This window comes from Bombina bombina, chromosome 4 (genome assembly GCF_027579735.1).
Source record: "Bombina bombina isolate aBomBom1 chromosome 4, aBomBom1.pri, whole genome shotgun sequence".
In the NCBI taxonomy this organism is placed as follows: Eukaryota; Metazoa; Chordata; class Amphibia; order Anura; family Bombinatoridae; genus Bombina; species Bombina bombina.
The window spans coordinates 85,022,484-85,037,809 of NC_069502.1; the positions used below are offsets into that span (position 1 = coordinate 85,022,484).

Consider the following 15,326-nt stretch of genomic DNA (forward strand, 5'->3'; position numbering starts at 1 on the left):
TAGCTCATGGACTCTTGTTAATATGAAAGAAATGAATTTATCAGGTAAGTTCTTACATAAATTATGTTTTTTTTCCTTTCGTGATTCAGATAGTAAATTGAAAAGTGATTTAACATTGTATGCTCTTCTATTATCTCATTTTCTTTGCTCTCTTGCTATACTTTGTTGAAAAGCATATCTAGCTAGGCTCAGGAGCAACAATGCCCTACTGAGAACTAGCAGGCGATTGGTTGCCGCACATATATTCCATGTGTCATTGGCTCCCCCAATGTCTTCAGCTAGCTCTTAGTAGTGCATTACTGCTCCTTTAACAAAGATAACAAGAGAATGAAGCAATTTTGTTTATACACGTAAATTGGATATTTTTTTATTGTATCGACTAACCCGTTAATCAACGACGTACCCTGTTCGTCGCGGGATGTTATTTTTTCTTTGTTGGGGTGTAATAGCGTGGATGCCTCTGGGAGGGAGGTATGTTGTAATAGCGCCGTCTTTTGGCAAGACCCACAATATTACAGGGCCAAACACCCCTTAAGGACAAGCAACATACATGGTACGTCCTGGCTATTTAAGGGGTTCAAATCATATGCTCTCACTGAATCATAAAGTCTTTTTTTTGGGGTTCATGTCCCTCTTTGATCAAACTTTACTAATTTTAATCTTGTTGTTCCTGCACTAGCATGTCCAAATAGTCCTGTGGATATTCAATATTACTAGGTGATAGTAGAATGAGAAGTCAATATAAAGTCAAATCATTTTATTTTTTTTATTTGAAAAAGTTTATTAAAAAGGTATCAATTTTGTATACAACATTGCATTACAAGAACAAAATGTATAAAGATGAAACACATTCACAATGCGTTACACATCCTCCATTACTCCAAAAAGTAACAAAGGTTAACAAATCCAGTAAAATCTTAGTAAAAAAATATGAATTGCTGAGTGTCTGAACATCTGGGACGAAACGTCTCAAAAAAAAAATCTCCTGACCGCCTCCTCCTAATTCTGAAGCCAGATAGCAATAGTCCATTATGTATATAGCCACATGGGTGCTTGGTAGATCCAAAAGGTACAAATGATTGTATTCTGCTTGACCATGGCAACAAAATAACCTTGTGTAAATCATTATACAAAATAGAAGGAGCATTTACAGATGCCAATAGATATACCATGCTTTAAGCATATGTCAGCAGTCCTGTGGTGGTGGCAGAGGAGTGGATAAAAGCATAGAACAAGCACATGGATGAGGTATAAAAAGGCCTAAGAGGCACAAAAAGAGCTCTCTTGAGCCGTCTAATAAAAATGCCTCACTGTTTACCAATATGAATGTTATTTCTAAAAAGGTATTCAGTTTATTTAGCCTTAAATAGCTGTACTCCTCTAGAAGCAAAGTCTCTGCAAAAATTACTTAACCACGAGGTTATAGTCGGGATCAAATAACTCATTTCAGTATTGTGGTTATGGCAAAGATTGATTGTTGGAAAAAAGGAAATAATTCTCATATAGCCACCAGAAAACAAAGCCATATTAGTACATTTCTCCGGCTCGGGTTTAGATTTTCTCCATATTGTAATGAGGATGGTTAGATCAGTGCGTAACAATAAAGATTAGTGTGCATCATCCATCTTATATAAATCCATTTTCCCATCACAAGCCTAGGCTAACTAAAGCTACAGTAACATTGCAAAAACATAATTTATGTAAGAACTTACCTGATAAATTCATTTCTTTCATATTGGCAAGAGTCCATGAGCTAGTGACATATGGGATATACAATCCTACCAGGAGGGGCAAAGTTTCCCAAACCTCAAAATGCCTATAAATACACTCCTCACCACACCCACAATTCAGTTTAACGAATAGCCAAGCAGTGGGGTGATAAAGAAAGGAGTAGAAAGCATCAACAAAGGAAATTTGGAAATAATTGTGCTTTATACAAAAAATCATAACCACCATAAAAAGGGTGGACCTCATGGACTCTAGCCAATATGAAAGAAATGAATTTATCAGGTAAGTTCTTACATAAATTATGTTTTCTTTCATGTAATAGGCAAGAGTCCATGAGCTAGTGACATATGGGATATCAATACCCAAGATGTGGAGTCTTCCACTCAAGAGTCACTAGAGAGGGAGGGAATAAAAATAAAAACAGCCATATTTCGCTGAAAAAATGAATCCACAACCCAAAAAAATAAGATTATTTTCATTTTTGAAAGAAAAAAACAAATCAAACAGCAGAAGAATCAAACTGAAACAGCTGCCTGAAGAACTTTTCTACCAAAAACTGCTTCCGAAGAAGCAAATACATCAAAACGGTAGAATTTAGTAAATGTATGCAAAGAGGACCAAGTCGCGCTTTGCAAATCTGATCAACTGAAGCTTCATTCTTAAAAGCCCACGAACTGGAGACTGATCTAGTAGAATGAGCTGTAATTCTGAGGCGGGGCCTGACCTGACTCCAAATAAGCTTGATGAATCAAAAGTGAAGCCAAGGGAATAGCAGAAGCCTTCTGACCTTTCCTAGGACCAGAAAATAAAACAAATAGACTGGAAGTCTTCCTGAAATCTTTAGTAGCTTCCACATAATATTTCAAAGCTCTTACCACATCCAAAGAATGTAAGGATCTCTCCAAATAATTCTTAGGATTAGGACACAAGGAAGGGATAACAATTTCTCTACTAATGTTGTTAGAATTCACAACCTTAGGTAAAAATTGAAAAGAAGTCCGCAAAACTGCCTTATCCTGATGAAAAATCAGAAAAGGAGAATCACAAGAAAGAGCAGATAGCTCAGAAACTCTTCTAGCAGAAGAAATAGCCAAAAGGATCTACACTTTCCAAGAAAGTAGTTTAATGTCCAAAGAATGCATAGGCTCAAATGGAGGAGCCTGTAAAGCCTTCAGAACCAAATTAAGACTCCAAGGAGGAGAAATTGATTTAAATGACAGGCTTAATACGAACTAAAACCTGTACAAAACAGTGAATATCAGGAAGTATAGCAATCTTTCTGTGAAATAAAACAGAAAGAGCAGAGATTTGTCCTTTCTAGGAACTTACATACAAACCCTTATCCAAACCATCCTGAAGGAACTGTAAAATTCTAGGAATTCTAAAAGAATGTCAGGAGAATTTATGAGAACAACACCATGAAATGTAAGTCTTCCAAACTCTATAATAAATCTTCCTAGAGACAGATTTACGAGCTTGTAACATAGTATTAATCACTGAGTCAGAGAAACCTCTATGACTTAGAACTAAGCGTTCAATTTCCATACCTTCAAATTTAATGATTTGAGATCCTGATGGAAAAACGGACCTTGAGATAGTAGGTCCGGCCGTAACGGAAGTGGCCAAGGCGGGCAACTGGACATCCGAACCAGATCCGCATACCAAAACCTGTGTGGCCATGCTGGAGCCACCAGCAACACAAAAGGCTGTTCCATGATGATTTTGGAGACCACTCTTGGAAGGAGAACTAGAGGCGGGAAGATGTAAGCAGGTTGATAACACCAAGGAAGTGTCAGCGCATCCACTGCTTCCGCCTGAACATCCCTGGACCTGGACAAGTATCTGGGAAGTTTCTTGTTTAGATGAGAGGCCATGAGATCTATCTCTGGAAGCCCCCACATCTGAACAATCTGAGAAAACACATCTGGATGGAGAGACCACTCCCCTGGATGTAAAGTCTGGCGGCTGAGATAATCCGCCTCCCAATTGTCTACGCCTGGGATATGCACCACAGAGATTAAACAGGAGCTGGATTCCGCCCAGGCAAGTATCCGAGATACTTCTTTCATAGCTTGGGGACTGTGAGTCCCATTCTGATGAATGACATAAGCCACAGTTGTGATATTGTCTGTCTGAAAACAAATGAACGTTTCTCTCTTTAGCAGAGGCCAGAACTGAAGAGCCCTGAGAATAGCACGGAGTTCTAAAATATTTATTGGTAATCTCGCCTCTTGAGATTTCCAAACCCCTTGTGCTGTCAGAGATCCCCAAACAGCTCCCCAACCTGAAAAAAATCGCATCTGTTGTGATCACAGTCCAGGTTGGGCGAACAAAAGAAGCCCCTTGAACCAAACAATGGTGATCTATCCACCATGTCAGAGAGTGTCGTACATTGGGATTCAAGGATATTAATTGTGATGTCTTTGTATAATCCCTGCACCATTGATTCAGCATACAAAGCTGTAGAGGTCTCATGTGAAAACGAGCAAAGGGGATCGCGTCCGATGCTGCAGTCACGAGACTTAAAACTTCCATGCACATAGCCACTGAAGGGAATGACTGAGACTGAAGGAGCCGGCATGCTGCAACCAATTTTAAACGTCTATTGTCTGTTAGAGACAGAGTCATGGACACTGAATCTATCTGGAAGCCTAAAAAGGTGACCCTTGTCTGAGGAATCAAGAAACTTTTTGGTAAATTGATCCTCCAACCATGTTTCCGAAGAAACAACACTAGTTGATTCGTGTGAGATTCTGCAGTATGTAAAGACTGAGCTAGTACTAAGATATTGTCCAAATAAGGAAACACCGCAATACCCTGTTCTCTGATTACAGATAGTAGGGCACCAAGAACCTTTGAAAAGATTCTTGGAGCTGTTGCTAGGCCAAATGGAAGAGCAACAAATTGGTAATGCTTGTCTAGAAAAGAGAATCTCAGAAACTGAAAGTGTTCTGGATGAATCGGAATATGAAGGTATGCATCCTGCAAGTCTATTGTGGACATATAATGTCCTCGCTGAACAAAAGGCAGAATAGTCCTTATAGTCACCATCTTGAAAGTTGGTACTCTTACATAACGATTCAAAATTTTTAGATCCAGAACTGGTCTGAATAAATTTTCTTTCTTTGGTACAATGAATAGGTTTGAATAAAACCCCAAACCTTGTCCCAAAGAAATAGCAGGTCTGAGAAGATGACCTCAATATAAATAGGCCTTCCTTAGATAAGATGCAAGCTTCCTATCTAAAGGATCCTTAAAGGAAGTGCTATCTTCCATAGGAATAGTGGTACGTTTAGCAAGAGTAGAAATAGCCCCATCAACTTTGGGGATTTTTTCCCAAAACTCTATAGATTTTGCTGGTAAAGGATACAATTTTTTAAACCTTGAAGAAGGAATAAAAGAAGTACCTGGCTTATTCCATTCCCTAGAAATCATATCAGAAATAGCCTCAGGAATGGGAAAAAACCCTGGGGAAACCACAGGAGGTTTAAAAACATAATTTATGCTTACCTGATAAATTTATTTCTCTTGTAGTGTATTCAGTCCACTGGTCATCCATTACTTATGGGATATATTCCCTTCCCAACAGGAAGTTGCAAGAGGATCACCCAAGCAGAGCTGCTATATAGCTCCTCCCCTCACATGTCATATCCAGTCATTCGACCGAAACAAGACAAGAAAAGGAGAAACCATAGGGTGCAGTGGTGACTGGAGTTTTAATTAAAATTTAGATCTGCCTCAAAAGAAGACAGGGCGGGCCGTGGACTGAATACACTACAAGAGAAATACATTTATCAGGTAAGCATAAATTATGTTTTCTCTTGTTAAGTGTATTCAGTCCACGGGTCATCCATTACTTATGGGATACCAATACCAAAGCTAAAGTACACGGATGATGGGAGGGACAAGGCAGGAACTTTAAACGGAAGGAACCACTGCCTGTAGAACCTTTCTCCCAAAAACAGCCTCCGAAGAAGCAAAAGTGTCAAATTTGTAAAATTTTGAAAAGGTATGAAGTGAAGACCAAGTCGCAGCCTTGCAAATCTGTTCAACAGAGGCCTCATTCTTAAAGGCCCAGGTGGAAGCCACAGCTCTAGTGGAATGAGCTGTAATTCTTTCAGGAGGCTGCTGTCCAGCAGTCTCATAGGCTAAACGTATTATGCTACGAAGCCAAAAGGAGAGAGAGGTAGCCGAAGCTTTTTGACCTCTTCTCTGACCAGAATAAACGACAAACAGGGAAGACGTTTGACGAAAATCTTTAGTTGCCTGTAAATAGAACTTCAGGGCACGGACTACGTCCAGATTATGCAAAAGTCGTTCCTTCTTTGAAGAAGGGTTAGGACATAATGATGGAACAACAATCTCTTGATTGATATTCCTCTTAGAAACTACCTTAGGTAAGAACCCAGGTTTAGTACGCAGAACTACCTTGTCTGAATGAAAAATCAGATAAGGAGAATCACAATGTAAGGCAGATAACTCAGAGACTCTTCGAGCCGAGGAAATGGCCATCAAAAACAGAACTTTCCAAGATAACAGCTTGATATCAATGGAATGAAGGGGTTCAAATGAAACACCTTGAAGAACGTTAAGAACTAAGTTTAAGCTCCACGGCGGAGCAACAGTCTTAAACACAGGCTTAATCCTAGCCAAAACCAGACAAAAAGCCTGAACGTCTGGAACTTCTGCCAGACGTTTGTGTAAAAGAATAGATAGAGCAGAAATCTGTCCCTTTAACGAACTAGCAGATAAGCCCTTTTCTAAAACCTCTTGTAGAAAAGACAATATCCTAGGAATCCTAACTTTACTCCATGAGTAACTCTTGGATTCGCACCAATATAAATATTTACACCATATCTTATGGTAAATCTTTCTGGTAACAGGTTTCCGAGCCTGTATTAAGGTATCAATAACCGACTCCGAGAAGCCACGCTTTGATAGGATCAAGCGTTCAATCTCCATTCAGTCAGCCTCAGAGAAATTAGATTTGGATGGTTGAAAGGACCCTGAATTAGAAGGTCCTGCCTCAGAGGCAGAGACCATGGTGGACAGGACGACATGTCCACTAGGTCTGCATACCAGGTCCTGCGTGGCCACGCAGGCGCTATCAGAATCACCGATGCTCTCTCCTGTTTAATCTTGGCAATCAGTCGAGGTAGTAGCGGAAATGGTGGAAACACATTAGCCATGTTGAAAACCCAAGGGGCTGCTAGAGCATCTATCAGCACCGCTCCCGGGTCCCTGGACCTGGATCCGTAACAAGGAAGCTTGGTGTTCTGGCGAGACGCCATGAGATCCAGTTCTGGTTTGCCCCAACGATGAATCAGTTGAGCAAAGACCTCCGGATGAAGTTCCCACTCCCCCGGATGAAAAGTCTGGCGACTTAGAAAGTCCGCCTCCCAGTTCTCCACGCCTGGGATGTAAATCGCTGACAGGTGGCAAGAGTGAGACTCTGCCCAGCGAATTATCTTGGAGACTTCTAACATCGCTAGGGAACTCCTGGTTCCCCCTTGATGGTTGATGTAAGCCACAGTCGTGATATTGTCCGACTGAAATCTGATGAACCTCAGTGTTGCCAACTGAGGCCAAGCTAGAAGAGCATTGAATATTGCTCTTAACTCCAGAATATTTATTGGGAGGAGTTTCTCCTCCTGAGTCCACGATCCCTGAGCCTTCAGGGAGTTCCAGACTGCGCCCCAACCTAGAAGGCTGGCATCTGTTGTTACAATCGTCCAATTTAGCCTGCGAAAGGTCATCCCTTTGGACAAATGGACCCGAGAAAGCCACCAGAGAAGAGAATCTCTGGTCTCTTGATCCAGATTTAGTCGAGGGGACAAATCTGAGTAATCCCCATTCCACTGACTTAGCATGCATAATTGCAGCGGTCTGAGATGTAGGCGCGCAAATGGAACTATGTCCATTGCCGCTACCATTAAGCCGATTACTTCCATGCACTGAGCTACTGACGGGTGTGGAATGGAATGAAGGACACGGCAAGTATTTAGCAGTTTTGATAACCTGGACTCCGTCACGTAAATTTTCATCTCTATAGAATCTATAAGAGTCCCTAGGAAGGGAACCCTTGTGAGTGGTAATAGAGAACTCTTTTCCACGTTCACCTTCCACCCATGCGACCTCAGAAATGCCAGAACTATCTCTGTGTGAGACTTGGCAATTTGAAAACTTGACGCTTGTATCAGAATGTCGTCTAGGTACGGAGCCACCGCTGTGCCTCGCGGTCTCAGCACCGCCAGAAGTGAGCCCAGAACCTTTGTAAAGATTCTCGGGGCCGTAGCTAACCCGAAGGGAAGAGCTACAAACTGGTAATGCCTGTCTAGAAAGGCAAATCTTAGGTACCGATAATTATCTTTGTGAATCGGTATGTGAAGGTAGGCATCCTTTAAGTCCACTGTGGTCATATACTGACCCTCTTGGATCATGGGTAGGATGGTTCGAATAGTTTCCATTTTGAATGATGGAACTCTTAGGAATTTGTTTAAAAATTTTAGGTCCAAGATTGGTCTGAAGGTTCCCTCTTTCTTGGGAACCACAAACAGATTTGAGTAAAATCCTTGCCCTTGTTCCGTCCGCGGAACTGGGTGGATCACCCCCATTACTAGGAGGTCTTGTACACAGTGAAGAAAAGCCTCTTTCTTTATTTGGTTTGCTGATAACCTTGAAAGATGAAATCTCCCTTGTGGAGGAGAAGCTTTGAAGTCCAGAAGGTATCCCTGAGATATAATCTCCAACGCCCAGGGATCCTGGACATCTCTTGCCCAAGCCTGGGCGAAGAGAGAAAGTCTGCCCCCCACTAGATCCGTTTCCGGATAGGGGGCCCTCTCTTCATGCTGTCTTAGGGGCAGTAGTAGGCTTTCTGGCCTGCTTGCCCTTGTTCCAGGACTGGTTAGTTTTCCAGCCCTGTTTGTAACGAGCAATAGTTCCTTCCTGTTTTGGGGCGGAGGAAGTTGATGCTGCTCCTGCCTTGAAGTTTCGAAAGGAACGAAAATTAGACTGTTTGGCCTTTGATTTGGCCCTGTCCTGAGGAAGAGTATGACCCTTACCTCCAGTAATGTCAGCAATAATTTCTTTCAATCCGGGCCCGAATAAGGTCTGCCCTTTGAAAGGTCAGCTGAATGGTCAGCTGACCAAGATTTAAGCCATAGCGCTCTGCGCGCCTGGATGGCGAATCCGGAGTTCTTAGCCGTTAGTTTGGTTAAATGTACAACGGCATCAGAAACAAATGCGTTAGCTAGCTTAAGAGCTTAAAGCTTGTCCATAATCTCATCCAATGGAGCTGTGCGAATGGCCTCTTCCAGAGACTCAAACCAGAATGCCGCAGCAGCAGTGACAGGCGCAATGCATGCAAGGGGCTGTAAGATAAAACCTTGTTGAACAAACATTTTCTTAAGGTAACCTTCTAATTTTTTATCCATTGGATCCGAAAAAGCACAACTATCCTCCACCGGGATAGTGGTACGCTTAGCTAAAGTAGAAACTGCTCCCTCCACCTTAGGGACTGTCTGCCATAAGTCTCGTGTGGTGGCGTCTATTGGAAACATTTTCCTAAATATAGGAGGAGGGGAAAAGGGCACACCGGGTCTATCCCACTCCTTGCTAATAATCTCTGTAAGCCTTTTAGGTATAGGAAAAACGTCAGTACACACCGGCACCGCATAGTATCTATCCAGCCTACATAATTTCTCTGGAATTGCAACTGTATTACAGTCATTCAGAGCTGCTAAAACCTCCCCTAGCAATACACGGAGGTTCTCAAGCTTAAATTTAAAATTAGAGATCTCTGAATCCGGTCTCCCTGGATCAGATCCGTCACCCACAGAATGAAGCTATCCGTCCTCATGTTCTGCAAATTGTGACGCAGTGTCGGACATGGCTCTCACATCATCAGCGCGCTCTGTCCTTATCCCAGAGCAATCGCGCTTGCCTCTTAATTCCGGCAGTTTAGATAATGGCAAATGGATGATTAACCCCTTAATACCCAAAACGGATAATCAATATAAGAATTAACGTTTTTAACACAGTCAAACACACTGTCACAGGTCTGCTGTGACTGATTACCTCCCTCAAAATGATTTTTGAAATCCCCTGAGCTCTTTAGAGACGTCCTGGATCATGGAGGAAGACTGTGACTGAATTTTTACTACGCAAAAAAGCGCTAAAATAGGCCCCTCCCACTCATATTACAACAGTGGGAAACCTCAGTTAACTGTTTCTATGCAGAAATATACGACAGCCATGTGGAAAAATTCATGCCCCAATAAGTTTTATCACCAATGTACCTCACAAAAAACGATTAACATGCCAGTAAACGTTTAAAAACATCAATTTTAAAGGTTATGTATTGTTATAGATAAGCCTGCTACCAGTCGCTACTACTGCTGTTAAGGCTCATACATTACTTCAGTATTAACAGCATTTTCTTAGTCAAATTCCATTCCTTAGAAAATTACTTTACTGCACATACATTCATCAGCCTGATACCAGTCGCTACTACTGCATTTAAGGCTGTACTTACATTACATCGGTATCAGCAGTATTTTCTTAGTCAATTCCATTCCTTAGAAAAATATTTACTGCACATACCTTATTTGCAGGAAACCCCGCATGCTATTCCCCTTCTGAAGTTACCCCACTCCTCAGAATGTGCGAGAACAGCCAGTGGATCTTAGTTACTTCTGCTAAGATCATAGAAAACGCAGGCAGATTCTTCTTCTAAATACTGCCTGAGAGAAAAAACAGCACACTCCGGTGCCATTTAAAAATAACAAACTTTTGATTGAAGAAGTAATTAAATATAAAAAACTCCACACTCCTCTCACGACCTTCCTTCTATGTTGAGGGTTGCAAGAGAATGACTGGATATGACATGTGAGGGGAGGAGCTATATAGCAGCTCTGCTTGGGTGATCCTCTTGCAACTTCCTGTTGGGAAGGGAATATATCCCATAAGTAATGGATGACCCGTGGACTGAATACACTTAACAAGAGAAAACAGCATTTAAACGTTTATTAGACTGAACGTCAATAGGACTGGTTACCTGAATATCCAAAGTAATTAACACTTCCTTCTTTTAATAAATAACGCATATACTCTATTTTAAATAAATAAGTAGATGTCAGTGTCAATGTCTGAGGAAGGATCTTCTGTTTCAGATAGATCCTCATCAGAAGAGGATAAATTATTATGTTGTTGGTCATTTGAAATTTCATCAGCTAAATGAGAAGTTTTAAAAGACCTTTTACGTTTATTAGAAGGTGGAAATGCAGACAAAGCCTTCATAATAGAATCAGAAACAAATTCTTTAAAATTTACAGGTATATCATGCACATTAGAAGTTGAAGGAACTGCAACTGGCAATGTACTATTACTGATGGAAACACTATCTGGATGTAAAAGTTGATCATGACAACTATTACAAATGACATTCGGTGGAATAATTTCTACAACTTCACAACAAATGCACTTAGCTTTGGTAGAACCGATGTCAGGCAGCAATGTTCTAGCAGAAACTTCTGAGGCAGGATCAGATTGGGACATCTTGCACAATGTAAGAGAAAAAACAACATATAAAGCAAAATTATCTATTTCCTTATATGACAGTTTCAGGAATGGGAAAAAATGCAATAGCATAGGCCCCTGAAAGCAAAAAGCAAGAGGCAAACAAACAAGGGGTATTGAAATAATGAAAAAAATTTGGCGCCAAGTATGACGCACAACATAACAAAGTCTTTTTTTGCGCCAAAAATGACCGGAAATGACACACTTGCGTCACTGATGCCGCCGTGTGAAAGGTCTTGGCGTCGCGTATGACCCCGGAAATGACGAAGTTGCATCATTATACGTACTTTTTCGCACCAGAAATAAAGTTTAGCATTTGACGCACCCGCGGGCCTAATACCCGCAATTACAAGAAGTAGTCAATTGAAAAAAGACTAAACCCCAGGTAAGAAATACATTTCTTAAAAATGTTTACATTCCCAAATCTGAAACTCACAGTCTGCAGAAGGAAATACATGAACCTGACTCATGGCAAATATAAGTACAATACATATATTTAGAACTTTATATAAATGCTTAAAGTGCCAAACCATAGCTGAGAGTGTCTTAAGTAATGAAAACATACTTACCAAAAGACACCCATCCACATATAGCAGATAGCCAAACCAGTACTAAAACAGTTATTAGTAGAGGTAATGGTAAATTGAGAGTATATCGTCGATCTGAAAAGGGAGGTAGGAGATGAATCTCTACGACCGATAACAGAGAACCTATGAAATAGACCCCCGTTAGGGAAATCATTGTATTCAAATAAGTGATACTCCCTTCACGTCCCTCTGACATTCGCTGTACTCTGAGAGGAATCGGGCTTCAACAATGCTGAGAAGCGCATATCAACGTAGAAATCTTAGCACACACTTACTTCACCATTTCCATAGGAGGCAAAGTTTGTAAAACTGAATTGTGGGTGTGGTGAGTGGTGTATTTATAGGCATTTTGAGGTTTGGGAAACTTTGCCCCTCCTGATAGGATTGTATATCCTATATGTCACTAGCTCATGGACTCTTGCCAATTACATGAAAGAAATCTAACCACTTGCACTTAAAAAGACAGTAAAGGAAAAATTAAACGGATTGGAGAGAACATGACTTTTTAAACAACTTTCTAATTTACTTCTTTTGCCAATTTTGCTTTGTTCTCTTTGTATCTTTTGTTAAGGAGTAAAAAGATAGGTGAGGTCTTTAGCCATCTAGCAGCAGTGTTTGCAACAATGTTTATAGCAATATTATACATAGTTGCAAACACAGCTGCCATATAATGTTACTGACACTATATGGCAGCAGTTTGCCACTATGTATAAAAATTTTTTTTAACATTCTTACAAACACTGTTGCCAGATAGCTAAGGATACGTGTGCTCCTGAGTTCACCTAGGATTACTCTTTAATAAAAATATATAATAGAAGTAAATTGGAAAGTTGTTTAAAATTGCATGTTCTATCTGGATTATTAACGTTTAAATTTTCACTTTACTGTCCCTTTAACATGAAACAAATAAAACATGAGGCAATCATGGAAAGACGACAACCCATTTCACAACTTTCATTAAATGTTTAAAGATAGAGGAACAACACAGGCAAATGATTAGATAGGCATCTGCTTCCAATTGAAGTTAAGTATAGTAAAAGTTTCAAATTACCTTTAAAAACAAGAGAATCCAATGATAGTTACCAGTTACATCAAACAGTGACTGAATGAAAGTGTCTGGTCCTAACTCCTCAAGTAAACTATTCAGAAATCCTTACATGTTTGCCGCCCTTGGGAACATACAAAAAAGCTGGAATGTCTTTTATTAAAGGGACAGTCTACACCAGAATATTTATTGTTTTAAAAGATAGATAATGCCTGTATTACCCATTCTCTAGTTTTGCATAACCAACAGTTATATTAATACACTTTTTACCTCTGATTATCTTGTATCTAAGCCTCTGCAAACTGCCCCTTATTTCAGTTCTTTTGACACTTTTTAGTCAATCAGTGCTGATTCCTAGGAACTCCACATGCGTGAGCACAGTGTTATCTATATGAAACACATGAATTAATACCCTCTAGTGGTGGAAAACTGTCAAAATGCCCTGAGATGAGAGACGGCCTTCAGGGGCTTAGAAATTAGCATATGAACCTCCTAGGTTTAGCTTTCAACTAAGAATACTAAGAGAACAAAGCAAAATTGGTGATAGATATAAATTTGAAAATTGTTTAAAATTACATGACCTATCTGAATAATGAAAGTTTGTTTCCCCTTGAGTGCTAACGACAGGGCCGTCTTTAATACTGACTGGGCCCTGGGCAAACATTTCCTTGGGCCCCCCCCGCCCATGCAATTTCGCTCTCCACCCCAACACCCCAAAAAACAACTAAATACATTTTTTTAATTTTATTTTTTTTGAATGATTAGCCCAGCAGTGGATCATCCACTGTTGGGCTAATCATTTTCAAAAAAATATGAAATAAATTGCAATATGTGAAACTGGACCTAAGCAGTACTAATAAGTAAATAAATATATAAATTCCTCCCCTGTGGATTAATTTTAAATATTTACTAATTAATTAAATGTTGGTTTTTAATTTATTTATATATTTGTTTAAGTACATAAATATTTAATGCAATGCACGGCATTGCATAGTAAAAATCAGTGTCGGACCTAATGTCTACAGGGCCCTGGTACAAGAATGTTGGGCCCCCCTAAAAGCATCTCACCAGTTTTGGGATATTCACTACATATTTATTGTTTAGACAGCCACTGTACAGCAAAATTACCACTTTCATGAATACCAAGGGAATGCTACCAAACTCCCCTAACCCATATACACACACACTCTCCAGAGCATACCCATATACATGTACACACACTACAGAGCACACACACATTTATGTACACACACACACACACTACAGAGCACACACAAATTTATGTAAAAGTACAATGTATGTGTGCCTCAAGATGGAAGAGAGCAGTGTCTGCAGCTGCACAGATGTTCAAATCCTCACGTGCCTGCCGCTCCAGCTTACTGATGCATGCGCCTACAGTCAGCCCTACCCTGAACAATCCCCACCACCAGAGCAGTTACCTGGTAACAGTGGTAACCCCAGCAGGACCTTTTCTGATGCAGTGGGATTGGTTGGATGCCGAGTTAGGGCTTAGCATTCAGTGCTGCACAGTGCACACCTAAAACAGCACATGGCACTAGCTTGTCATGTCACATGATCCCAGCTCAGTCTGGCACCGTTTCCCACAAATAAATATAAGCAGAGAACTTTTGACTGTGACAGTATTAGGACTGAAATCAGCAGTCTGGCATGAACCAAGGACTCTTGGGCCCCACAACAAAGACTGGGCCCTGGGCAGCTGCCCCTTTTGCCCTGTGTTAAAGACGGTCCTGGCTAACGACGGCTCAGAGCCGTCACTAGCACTCTCCCACCTTGAGGGAGATCTGGGGGCTCCCACCCGCTCCTACCCTAGTCACCGTGCAACTTTATTGAAAAATCACAATGACAAGTGAAGCCTGTATCTCACCCACCGTTGGAAAGGTAATCGTCTAACCTTTACATTGGTATAAGTCTTGGGATCTGAAAAAAATAAACTCAAATCAGCTTAGCACCCAGGTGGGAAAGTGCTTAGCACTCAAAGGCTTAAAGGGATGCTACAGCTTAAATGGACAGTAAAATCATAGTTATACTTTCATGATTCAGATAAAGCATGCAATAAAAAAAAAGTCTAAAATGTAATTATATTATCAAATTTGCTTTGTTCTCTTAGTATCCTTTGTTTAAGGTAAAACCTAGTTAGGTTAACAGGAGCATGCACACATCTTCTGCCGTCTACTTTCCTTCAACAAAGGATACCAAGAGAACAAAGCTAATTTGATAACATAAGTAAATTGGGGATTTGTATAAAACTTCATGCTTAACCAGACACAGACCATATATAAGGTTGGGGGGATTATAGACTAACACTACAGTTTAACAACAAAACCTATCTGGATTGAGATCCCCATTGAAGAAAGCTCATGACAGGTTTC

General features: G+C 40.5%; 1 protein-coding gene across 1 annotated transcript in view; it reads right to left on the reverse strand.

Moving 5' to 3' along the window:
* The window catches only part of KIF13B (kinesin family member 13B), a 654,496-nt gene that overhangs the window by 485,193 nt on the left and 153,977 nt on the right, over window positions 1-15,326 (reverse strand). The window lies entirely within an intron of this gene.